The following is a 12,838-nucleotide window of genomic DNA, read 5'->3' as shown; positions in this document are numbered from 1 at the left end:
TTTTGAAGGACTAAGTGGGACATAGATGATCATAGGCCTTCTGCTGGTCCTCTGAAGAGGACTTTCTTCCCTTCTCAGTACCTGTTACCTGTTTCTGTGCATTGACTGCCCCAGAGACTGGAGCCCTCTACCCACAGAAACAGGCACAACACAAGCAGCAGCTCCAGTTTCTCCCACATTGCTCTGCTAATGTAGCTCAAGTACCACCCCAATTGGCACTAATTTGCCCCCTTATTGAAAGAGAGGCCAAAGACTGAATGGACCCCGGAGATTGAACTGCTTTCTTACTCATGGAGGTGGCCCCTCTCAGTCATGGATGAGGAACATTGCAGGGCAGCACAGAGGAAGCAGTCACTGTGGTTAGAGAAAGGATTTTTGTTTCCAAGGTGGTCAGTGCAGCTTTTCACCAATGTAAGTAGCTTTCACAATAACTCCCCATTGCATAAGTCTGGAGATACAAAGTTAAGATTGCATTAAAAAAACTCAAAGATTTAAAAAGAGTCCAGAAATGCGTTGTCAAGGCTGATTCCCCACTCTGGCACTTTGAGTGCAGAAGGTGGGGGCCCGCAAGGATTTTAAAAATTTATACTTGCCACTCCAGGCTTGTATTAAACTCCCAAGGTTACAGCTTTTCTCTGATCTTGGCTTGGTAAACACTGCCACCGCCCAAGTGAAAAACTGCCTCTTGCAAATCCTGGAAAAACTCACTTGGGAAGTTTTCCCTGAGGCCCCTTGGCTTTCTACCCCTCCCTCGGGGAAGCCGAGAAAGAAAACGATCAAAAGGGAGCTCAGCTGTTGTCACCAGCTAACTGAAAAACATATGCACTAACCTCTTAGGGCACCAAAAATCCAATTCTGTTCTTAAAATAAAGGTAAATTTTATTAAAAACAAAAGAAAGAAAATACATCTGGAACTTAGTTTTTTTTCTAGATTTTATAGAGCAACTGAAAAGGGTTAAACACCAGGAATGGCTCCCAGGGATCCATCTTAACATTACAAAAGAAAACAAAAATACCTGAGCTTAGCACAGAGGAATCCACAAGCTGAAATAAACCTGATCATGTCTATCTAAACATTTCCTATCCCAATGAATCATTCTAGGTATGGAAGATGATTTTTCATACCTGGTCCAAACTTTTTACAGCATTCCTGCTGTCCCATCTCTTCAGCCCAGAGAGAACAACAGACAAAGGAAAAGCTTTCCCCCCCAATTTTAAAAGTTCTAGCCTTCCCATTGGCTCTTTTGGTCAAGTGCCCACTCCCTTTCCTTTCCTTGGGGACTTTTTAATCCTTTACAGGTAAAGCAAGCAGAGATCAGCCACCAAGAGGAGCTTTATAGCTAACTGACTGTCTGGGTGTCCATAAAAGGAAGCTCCCCTCCCCGTCATTTATCACATGCGTAGTTAAGGCAACTCAAATAACCCAAACTCTGCCCCTGCTGCCCTTTCGCCTTCCATACCTGCCATCTGTTGTGCAAGATGGAAACATTTTGATGAAGGTTTTGATAAAGGCTAAGAGGTTTGTAGCCTGTGCCTATGACAATTTAAATCCACTCCATTCACATAGCTTGCCTGAGGAGTCAAGACCTTTGAGTACATGATTTTGTTGTTCCCTGGCTTAAGTTCATAACCCCAGATATGATAGCACTGCCTATACTGAGTCTCCGCCATGACAGCACTTTTACCTTTGAAAAGTTATCTACCTTTGGGAATTTTCCTGAATGTGGTAACTTGACCACAGGTCAAAGCCTGTCTTTTCCTAGCAAGAATGTATCGGCAGAAGAAGTTTGCAGTAGCAATGCAAGATGCTTCGGACAATTTAAATGCTACACTAGTGCCCAGAGAATGAGGCATCCCAGTCAGAGCATCTCAGTATTCATAGTCAATGATGTGATGAATATGTCTTGAGGATAAGACTACCTTCTGTTTTTGGGTGGTTCTATGGGAGATGATTCATGGACAGAGTTTAAGGTAATTTGGGTGACCTTAGTTGTGCATTTTCCTGTCCTTATTAAGAGTGTTAATCTTCAAATTCCAGGTGTTCTAGAGTTTTCAGCTTTAGGAACCTACAATGTTCTATTAAGGGTTTTTGCCTTTTAAGTAGTTGACAGACAATTATAACCTGCACGGCATCCTAAGGAAGACACAGATCCTCAGTGGGTGTAAAGCAGCAACACTCTATCAGATTTAATGGAGGATCTGTCCCAGTGTTTGACTTTGGAATTTTCTTAAGAGAATTTTTCAGTGACAGGAGAGTTGCACTCTCTCCAGAAACTCTGGTGGAGCTTGAGGACCCTGCTCCTCCAACTTTTAAGAAGTTCTTTCTTTCCCACTTTCCAGACTGAATCCCTCGAGGGGTTCCTTGCTTCCAACTCCTCCAAATCACTTGGAAAAGAACAATAAGAGGGAAGAGACAGAGTCTTCCCTGGATTTATTTGGGGAGGAGTCAGTGCACTGCTAGGTAGGGCCCATTCCTTCATTAGATCTGTCTCCCTGCAGCTTTCTCTCCAGACTACCACCCATGTGAGGGACTCTCCCCTGTTCCTCCTAGAATGGTACACTACCTTCCCGTCCACTCCAACTCCCAGTGGGTTCCTGCCTCTAAGTAGATTGACCCTTTGCATAGTACCAAACACCTCTAAGGTATTTATGGAGGTATTCACACAACCACCTTTTGACGTAGGGAAGTATTATCCCCATTCTACAGAGGCAGAGAAAGGTCAAGCAATGTACCCAGGATCACATAAGACATCTTCATCAAAGCCAGAAGTTCCACTCAAGTGAGTTTACCATCAAACCATGCTCCTTCCCTTGACACCTTCCTCATAGCAATTGCCATACTGTATCAGATCCAACAACAGAGTACAAGAGGTGGTTAGAGTAAAAAAAGGCCTCCTTTAAAAGATGGAAGTCAAATCCTACTGAGGAAAATAGAAAGGAGCATAACTCTGGCAAGTCAAGTAAAAAGTATAATTAGGCAGGCCAATAAAGAATTTGAAGAGCAACTAGCAAAAGATACAAAAACTAAATATAAAAAATATGCAAGTATCTCAGAAGCAGAAAGCCTGCTAAACAATCAGTGGACAATCGAGGTGCTAAAGGTGCACTCAAGGAAGATGAGGCTGTTGCAGAGAAGCTAAATGGATTCTTTGCATTGGTCTTCACTGCAGAAAATGTGAGGGAGATTCCAACAACTGAGCCATTTGTTTAGGAGATAAATCTGAGGAATTGTCCCACACTGAAGTGTCATTAGTGGAGATTTTAGAACAAATTGATAAATTAAACTGTAATAAGTCATCAGGACAAGATGATATTCACCCAAGAGTTCTGAAGGAACTCAAATATGAAATTGAAGAACTGTGGTATGTAACCTATTGCTTAAATCAGCCTCTGTACCAGATGACAGGAGGACAGTTAATGTAACACTGATTTTTAAAAAAGGCTCCAGAGGCAATCCTGGCAATTACAGGCCAGTAAGCCTCACTTCAATACCAGACAAACAAGTTGAAACTATAGTGAAGAACAGAATTGTGAGAGACAGAGATGAACACGATTTGTTGGGGAAGAGTCAACATGGCTTTTGTAAAGGGAAATCATCTCACCAATCTCTTAGAATTCTTTGAGGGAGTCATCAAGCATGGACAAGGGTGATCCAATGGATATAGTGTACTTGGACTTTCAGAAAGCCTTTGACAAGGTCCCTCACCAAAGGCTCTTAAGAAGAGTAAGCTGTCATGGGATAAAAGGGAAGGTTCCCCTCATGGATCAGTAACTGGTTAAAAGACAGGAAACAAAGGGTAGAAATAAATCATTAGTTTTCACAGTGAAGGGAGGTTAATAGTGGGGTCCCTCAGGAATCTGTACAAGAACCAGTGCTGTTCAACATATTCATAAATGATCTGGAAAAAGGGGTAAACACTGAGGTGGCAAAGTTTGCAGATGATTCAAAATTACTCAACATAGTTAAGTCCAAAGTAGACTGCGAAGAGTTACAAAAGGGACCTCACAAAACTGGGTGACTGGGGAACAAAATAGCAAATAAAATTCAATGTTGATAACTGCAAAGTAATGCACACTGGAAAACCTAAGCCCAACTATACATACAAAATGATGGTGTGTAAATTAGCTGGTCCCACTCAAAAAAGAGATCTTGGGGTCATTGTGGATAGTTCTTGGAAAATGTATGCCCAATGTGCAGCATCAGCCAAAAAATTAAACAGAATGTTGGGAACTGTTAGGTAAGGGCTAGATCATAAGACAGTAAATATAATAATGCCTCTATATAAATCCATGGTCCTCCCACACCTTGAATACTGTGTGCAGTTCTGTTCACCCCATCTCAAAAAAAGATATATTAGAAATGGAAAAGGTACAGAGAAGGGCAACAAAAAATGATTAGGAGTATGGAACAGCTTCCATCTGAGGAAATATTAAAAAGACTGAGACTGTTCAGCTTGGAAAAGAGACAACTAAGGGGGAATATGACAGAGGTCTATAAAATCATGAATGGTGTGGAGAAAGTGTTATTTACCCCTTCACATAACATAAGAATCAGGGGACAACCAAAGAAATTAATAGGCAGCAGGTTTAAAAGAAACATAAGGAAGTACTTCTTCAAACAATGCACAGTCAACCTGCTGAACTCGTTGCCAGGGGATGCTGTGAAGGCCAAAAATATAACGGGGTCCAAAAAAGAATTAGATAAGTTGATGGAGGATAGGTCCACCAATAGCTACTAGCCAAGATGGTCAGGGATGCAACCCCATGCTCCAGGTGTTCCTAAGCCTCTCACTGGGACTTGATGACAGCAGATGGATCATTCGATAATTGCCATGTCCTGTTCATTCCTTCTGAAGCACCTGGCATTGGCCAGTGTCAGAAGACAGCATACTGAGCTAGACTGACCATTGGTCTGACTCAGTATGACCGTTCTTATGGCTTATCTAGTCTAGTATCCCATCCCCCAACAGGCTAACATGAGATGTTTCAGAGGAAGGTGCAAGAAACCCCCCAATAGGGAGATGTGGGATAATCTGACCCCTTTGAGGGTTTTACCTTAAGCCCTCAGAGATAGAGATGGTTTTCAACCCTGAACAATGACATTTTGTATCCCTTCCAAAATCTGCACCTCCTACCGTTTTCAGCAAGATTGAAGCCCTGCCCACAGGGAAGATGACTGCCACTTAATGGATCAGGAGGCTAGACATAAACACAGTGATTATGAGGAGCAGCAAAGATGCTGAAAGATGGAGGGGGAGGGGAGCAGGCACCGGGGAGGGTGGGGCAGGAGACAGATTTATACAGGGGAATGGGGTGAAAAGCGATGTGAGGGCAGGAGGGAGGGTGAGGGGGGCACAGAGGACAGTGATGAGGGTGGGACATGGAGGGGATAGAATAGCAGCTCCCCCACTATGGGTGAGACAGTGTCAGGGCAGCATTGGGAAACCATGTGTTAACACTGCCTATGGAGTGCTGTACAGAGGCTTTCAGTTTCCAGTGCTATCATCTCAGGCACCTTCTACCAACACTAAATTAGAAAACGAGAAATTAATTTGTTTGGGAAGTGTAGCGTAAGGCCATCCTCTCTGATGTAAGATTGGGCTAGTGGTTCCTGAAGGCCTTTTGCAACCCAGCCCAATCTTCCATGAGTCTAGAAAGCTGGAAAGGGGCAAGGGCCTTACTGGCCAGCTCCCAAGCTGGCTAAACAGTTTCATACTGGCCAAAAGAGACTGGAGGGATTTAAAGAAGCTTGTACTAATCAGGTGGGATTTGCTTATGGCTGGACAGTAATTTGCAGATTCCATTAGTGAGGCTGCCAGAGCTGCTTGAGGGATGCTTCATTCTTGTGAGGAGTGATACTAAAGTCATTCCATCTGAAGTCAGTTCCTTAAAGAGAAACGAGATGCTGATTCGTTGTAGCGACATGTACATTGTGGCTGGGCAGAATATGGCTTGCTCCTCACACACGCCACGTCTATCCTTGGAGCTAAGAGGGTCATTTTCAGCTCACATAGATGTACCCCCACTAGCTTAAGCCTCACGTAGCCAGGGGGTCTGGGTGGGTCCACACTCAGGATGACTAGCCCAAGCTTCCGCCAGTGCTACCCCAGATGCTCAAGCTGGCACAAGTACATCTTTGCGAGCTGGGAATCACACTCCCAGCTCCAAGCCTTAGATGAGCCCAGATTGCCAAATCCTTGCCTCTGATAGGTGTCAGTCCCCAGAGCATGTGCCCTGGCTGGGCAGGGAGCAGTATTGCTCATATTCTGATAGACCCTGACTGTTTCTGGTTCTCCAGAATCTGCTCTTGCCAGCATGCCTGTCCTTGTCTTCTACTGCTCCCCCCACCCCCCATGCCTGTCAGTCACTCTGCTACCTGCACATGCCTTGATAGTCTCTTTGACTCCCCCCCATCTTTAGCACACAGCCCCTATGCCTGGGGCAGCCTCTCTCCTCCTGTACACACCACCTACCTTCCTTTAAATCCATCCAGAACTCATTTCCTTCTGGCTTGAGCTCCTTTGCTACTCTCACCCGGGTGCTGGCCAGGAAGCCTATGTATTTAAAACAAAAAACAAAACAAACAAAAGCAAACATTTGAAATAGGACAATTCAACAGTAGGAACACACTGATAAGAGAACAGAGTTCACATCTCCCTTCCCCAGTGTCTGGGCTCTCTTCTGCCCTTCTCTACTCCCCTTTGGTTTTACTCAGGTGCTCTCTATTTTAGATTATAAGCCTGTGCAAGGCTAGCTTCAGGTTTCAGAATAAGAAGGAATTAAAAACAAAAAGGCCACAGATTTAAAGGAAAGCTACAGACCCATCCCTTTAAGATAACACAGTCGCTAACCCCAAATATTCAAAAATTGTGAGTCAGGCCCGTATGTCATGAGACTGGCTTCAGAGTCCTGAGGTTGGTTTTTTTTTTTTGTTTCTAGGAGATGGGGATGGGAAGAGGTAAGGATTATTATTATTATTATTATTTATTATTATTATTATTTTTGGCCTTCTGGTTTTTAAACTTGTATGGTTCACATTTCCCAGCTTTCCTCCACAAGTATGAGGGCTACAAAAACTCTTTCTTTTTTGAGAGTGGGGGGAGGGGGGCAAGCTTTGATTGTCACATAACTTCAGGCGCTGGAACTTTGAGAGAGACACAAGATATCACAAAACTCACAATAAAGTCACAAAAGTTAGCAACACTAAGGGGGAAAGGACCAGGTGGCCCTCAGCCCTTGGTCACTGCTGCAAGTCCCCTACCACAACCTGACAGGCTCCTCTTCATCTTTACAACAAGGAAATCAAACAAGACAGTAGGCAGGCTTACCGGCTGGCTCCAATCAGTCACGAGACAGTTCATTCCTCAGGGTTTCCTGGTTCTAGTTGTCTCTCAAATCTACTCCACCATAGGCTGGGAACAGAGGAAAGAAAGCCTTTACCACTGAAACCCTCCTCCACTTCCTGTTCAAATACTCACCCTCTTAGCCCTAAGCCAAATCTTCCTTGCCCCAAATGGCCGGTAACACAAGTCCTACAGGCCCATTTCCTGGCTTGCCCTGCAGGGCATTAACTCCTTTGTCCAGTGAGGGCTATGCACACTCCGCCACAAAGCCCCTCAGGCAGGGACCTTTTCTTTGCATATGTTCGGAAAGCACCAGTCATCTGGATGGGGTAATATAAATGAGAATAACAATCAATTTCCAATAGTGATTCCATTCCCCATGGCATAAGCCCTGGTTGGGGCAAAACATAATAGAAATATTTATTAATGGAAATATTTAATTGGACTGAGGACCCTAGCTGCTCCATGGTATTTAAGAAGTTCAGAGGTGTATCAAAATTCATATAGGCCCCCAAGCACAAATTTAGGTTGGGACCATAACACACAATTCTGAAATAACCCCTTACCAAAACCTGCCCATTGAAAGCATTCCTCCTAATGTACACCAATCTCTCCTTCCCATCCCCACTTTGCCTTCTCTCCCTGCCACTTGAGGCCCTTGGACTCAAGGATTCCCAAGCTCTGCTGGGGTGAGATTTCTGGCTATGGATATGGGCTACACCTGCTTGTTGCTGTATGAGGGGCAACAGCAGATTGCGATTGCAGAGGGGCTAGAGCTGTGCACGACTGTCCCCATGAACCTCTGCTGTTCAGAGCTCTAGGACAAAAGGTTCAAAAGTGGACATTGATTTTGGGTGGCTCATGTTGGGGACACAAAGATGTGGCACCCAAAATCTGTGGTCACTTTGGAAACTGTGGCTGCTAGTCCCCGGGCACACAGATTCATTTCTGGGGTGTTTTTTGCTCCTTGCTGTATTCACAGCAGACTGAGGTCTCAGCTGCAGTGATTATCCCCTGTTCTATCTTCCTCCCATGTCTGTGCCTCATCTCCTCTTCAGTCTGTGCTTCTCCTCACACTTTCCTTTCTTGGTGCTTAGATAACATGGTGATAGCAGCCCTATAAATACGTATGATTCTCTTTGGCTGCCTTTTTGACTATCTTCTTTCCTTCCTCTCTTCCCCTTAGCACTACAGCTCCCTTTTCTGTCTCCCCTTTTCTTCTCTTCATTATTAATATTATTTGAATGGTGCAGCTAATGTTGGAGTAGGTGCAGCACACACGAGAGTACACTAGATAGAGTGTCCATATTTCCCGAAATTGAAAACCGGATGCACAGGGCTGGCCAGAGCTACCTGGCATCATCACTTGCCTCCCTGAAAGTCCCTCTGCACCCCCAATTGAGCCATGTAGGAGAGATAGGGGCAGGGGAGAGAGGAATGGGGATGGGCTGGGATCTGGGCAGGAAAGGAGGGTGTGAGTGTGCGAGAGTGTATGGGTACTTCTGGGCTCAGAGCCAGGAGGTAAAGCTATTGGACTGCGATCCAGCTAGCCATGCAGTGCCCCTTTGGGGGCTGGGATAGCAGACGGGCAGGGAGGAGGCTCCAGATATCAGCCCTGGGGATGGGGGGAGGCTGGGATGTGGCAAAAGCAGGTGACTGGAGGTGAACTGGGGAGGAAAAGAGGCTGGTTGGGGTGGGTGGGGACTGGAGAGGGCTCTGGGGACCAGCTCCAAAGGATGGGGAGGGGAGTTCAGTAGGTCAGGGTGGGGGCTCCGGGGACCACTCGGGGTCAGGGGGCATGAGGCAGAGGTGGGAGCTGCTGGGAGGGGGGAGGATATGCTGCACTTGGTGCCCTAGCACAAGTGGATGCTGCAAGACCCATTGGGCACTTAGCAGCTGGGTTGCCCAGTAGGGCCCAGGGCCCCGCTGTCTCCATAGAAACTGGGCAATACACAATATGAGGCAGACACCAAAGAAGAGTTTGTATGAAGACCCCTGACAGCGCTGCCCTCTGATTGGGCTGCAGAGTGAGCACGGGACACCCCATTGCTTCCTCATTGGAGGGGCAGGGTGTAGTGGAGACACATCAGCCAGGCTCCCGCAGGGCTGCAAGCACAGCACCTGCACAGCCTCCCGGTGGGGGATGGGGCACAGGCCTTGGGTTGCCCATACGGGGGTGTGGAGATGTCCCCCACCCCAAATGTTGCCACACGCCCCCACAAATGTTCCTCCATGTCTCCCACTTTGAAAACTTGGCATTTGTCCTGTCTGCTCCTGCCAACTGATTATCATCTGTTGGCAAGAGCAAATGGGACAAATGCCCAGTTTTGCCAAAAAAAGCCAGGACGTCCAGAACAGGGCTTAAAAAGGGGTCTGTCCCAGCCAAAATGGGACGTGTGGTCACTCTAATACTAGAGGGCATTTAGGGAAGGAGCCAAGGTGAGAGTGACAACATGGAGGAGCTCTGGCATTTGTGAGTTTGCTTGAATCTAGAAACCAGTATAAACTTGAGACTGCTCACCTGCGCCCATCAAAAGACAGCACAGGTATTTTACAGATAAGCCAGATTGACAGTACCTGCCACCTGAAAAGCTTAAATTAGACACAGCCTTGCAAGGGTCACAGAGGAAATGGAATGGGAGGGGGAGGTGTTACAGCAATGGCAGATAAATTTGATGTGGCACAAAACCACATCATGTTAACTCCTTTTACAGTGAGTATGTTACAATGTGGGAACAGAGCTGGGACAGAGGATATGGGGAGAGTTCAGTGAGGTAATGCAAACTCTCTCTTTCCCCATCTATCTTCTGGGTAGCTTGTTTTTAAACAGCCATCGCTTCTGAGACAATTTTGAGACTTAACATCGGAAGTAAATAAAAGAAGCAACAGAGCTGAAAGGGCTTGTTACATAAAGCTACCTGGGCAGGCCTGGTAATGGGTAATGGGGAGCAGGAAGTAGAACTGTTGCTGTCTCTGTGGATTGGATTGGCCATCCTCATGGCTGCGACTGTCAACATGTCACAGAGAAAAGGAGAGTGAACTTGTCTCTTCTCACAGGGAGGAGTGGTGTCTCTGGGCCTGAGGAGAACATTTCAGATCCACTCCTCATCCAAAGCCAAGAATCTTTTCAGTTTTGTTGTTGCTGGGCTAGAATCAGGCAAAACGCCATTAAATCACAGAGTCAACAGATTCTTGGCTGGTGTAAATCAATTTAGCTCCACTGACTTGGAGCTAGGACCATTTACATCAGCTAAGTATTTGGATCACTCTATCTCCCTTGTTTTATGACCCTTTCTTTCCATTTTCTTTTTCTCTTCTCCACTTTTTCTTGCCTTGCTCTCAATTTGTCTTTTGTTCACTTTTTTGGTGCCTTTGGGCAAAAATTTTAAATGTGGCCATGGATTTTGAATGCCACTGTTTTCTTGGAGGTCAATCCTGAGTCATCTGAAAGGGGTATGATTTTCAGAGGTGTTGAGTGGCTGCAGTTCCTACTGCGTTCAGATGGGGTTTTGTGAGTGTTCAACTCTTCAGAGAACCAGACCCTTGAAAATGCCTTCAGATGGGGCCCAAAAAATAGAAGCGCCCAAAATCAGTGGCTGCTTTTGAAAATCAAGACCCATGTATTCTCCCTGTAGACAAATTCTTCCTTCATTTCCATATTTTAAATCTGTCTTTGAATACTTCACTCTTTTGTCAAGCTGTTTTTTTCTTTTTGGATTTGTTCTGTTTTTATCTTCTTTGTTTCATTCTCTTCCTCTCCTCCATTCCCCTCTCTCCTTTCCTCCTCCACTCCAGTCTGCTCACGTTGGGCTCTGATGCAGGGAAGCTGCTTCCCCAAAGCAGGCTGTGAGGATGTTTTGGAAGGAGAGTAGGAGGCAGAAGCAAGTTAGAGGGGCGCTCTCTGCAAGTGCCAGTGAGGTGACAGTCCTGCACTACAGCTGGTTGAATTAGAAAACAACATGTATAGGGGAGGGAGGATTTCAGTGTTTCCATTTTGCAGGATTCAGAAAAAAATTCCCTCCCAAAATGCTTGACTTTTTACTAATTAAGTGAGTGTTGAAACAGCATCCAAGCAAACAAAGCATTTGCTCCACATTCAGCAAAACTAACATTTAAAAAAATAGAAAAAAGTCAACTGTATTTCATTACACTTTTTTTAAAATAAAAGGCCTTTTTTGACAAAGAAAACTTTTCCTTTGAAACATTTTGCCTCACTCTATGCAGCATGATGCTAGTGGCAAGGCATGGGAGGGAGGGGAGATGACTACTCTCTCCTATCATGCTCCATTCCCCACCTCCTGGGTTGAAGGATTCATGTTATCATCTGATTTCTCCTCAGCTGTAAAGAGCCACCATCACTGAACAGCTGCAATGCCCAGGAATAGACTTGGACAGGACAGTGTCCCATGAGCTTGTCAAAGACTGAGATGAACTCTTACCTGCCACCGTTTGTCTTCTCTTACAGGAATGAAACTGTTTTACACCAGTTCTGCTGCCCAGCAGCTGATGCAGAGCAGAAGCCTTCATCTCTGGATTCCTCACCAAGGTGGGAGATTGCTGTAACCATGGGCTTCTCCTTTCCATCCCTCTCCTCCTCTCAGTACTCATCACTCTCCTCCCTGCCCCAAATACATACCCCACACCCTGCTGTCATTCACCCCCATTCCTCCTATAAACATGTCCCCCACCACTGCTCTTCCTCACACACACCCCACTCTTCTCTCCCAGATATGCCATCCAGTACATTTAAATCACACACACACGCACACACCCCTCCCTCAGCGTCCACACACACACACAAGCACACCCTCGGTCTCACTCTCTCTCTCATACCCACCCACACCTTCCACCAGGGCTTCAGGCTGGTCTCACAGAAGTGCCAACAATGGAATTTCTTAACAAGTGGTACAGCTTGTTTAAATACTATTTAAGCTATTGCAGTGTGGGTTGCCAGGTGAAATGGGCTGAATTTTCCAGGGGAGGGTAACTGTAATGGCACCAGACTGTGTACAAGTTAGCATGGCATGGACCCACATTGACCACACAACTGAGACTGATGCAACCCTCTCTGATTGGCAGCGGGCATCAGAACTGAACCCAAAAAAGAGAAGACAAATCAAAAACAAGCCAGGAGATCCATTTCCAGTCAGCAGTGCACAAACAGAACCTGCCCCCCATGCCTGGGCTACTTGCTACAGTTCCATTGCTAGGAACGGCATGTCCTGAAAACGGTAGGCAGTGTGCTCGGAAATGCCTGAACCTGGGGCTGGTCAATGCAACTCTCCCAGTTTGCCACTGGAAAGTGCAGCTTTTGACATGACTGTTTCATTCTCTCCCTTGTCCTTTGTCAGGAGCCACCTGGGAGATGTATGACCTTTTTAGCTGAATCTGAAAGTCTGGGTGTACCAGTCCACTTTAAGTCTTGCTTTCCCAGCACTTAGATACCATGTTGACAGGCATCTCAGAAATACTTGGGATAGATAAGATGCCGAAAT

The 12,838-nt window shown here is 45.8% G+C and overlaps 1 protein-coding gene and 1 long non-coding RNA gene across 6 annotated transcripts in view; one reads left to right on the top strand and one right to left on the bottom strand.

Moving 5' to 3' along the window:
- Positions 1-321: 321 nt before the first annotated feature.
- LOC120409503 lies at positions 322-7,744 on the bottom strand. The gene is made up of 3 exons (XR_005601319.1): positions 7,329-7,744; positions 6,474-6,554; positions 322-448 (listed from the first exon to the last, which is right to left on the bottom strand). It is a non-coding gene; the product is annotated as an uncharacterized LOC120409503 (long non-coding RNA).
- Positions 7,745-9,295: 1,551 nt separating this feature from the next.
- The window catches only part of IQSEC3 (IQ motif and Sec7 domain ArfGEF 3), a 68,544-nt gene continuing 65,001 nt past the window's right edge, over positions 9,296-12,838 (top strand). For 3 of the 5 annotated variants that reach the window (XM_039547650.1, XM_039547686.1, XM_039547677.1), the window contains exons 1-2: positions 9,296-9,370; positions 11,809-11,889. The gene's annotated coding sequence lies outside the window, so the exon portion shown is untranslated. Of the gene's footprint in view, positions 9,371-9,660; positions 9,890-11,808; positions 11,890-12,838 lie in introns of those variants that run through there. The other 2 variants (XM_039547661.1, XM_039547672.1) reach the window with 2 other exon arrangements.

This window comes from Mauremys reevesii, linkage group 1 (genome assembly GCF_016161935.1).
Source record: "Mauremys reevesii isolate NIE-2019 linkage group 1, ASM1616193v1, whole genome shotgun sequence".
Lineage (NCBI taxonomy): Eukaryota > Metazoa > Chordata > Testudines > Geoemydidae > Mauremys > Mauremys reevesii.
Note: the sequence above shows the minus strand (reverse complement) of the source record. Positions and strands in the feature narration are given on the sequence as shown.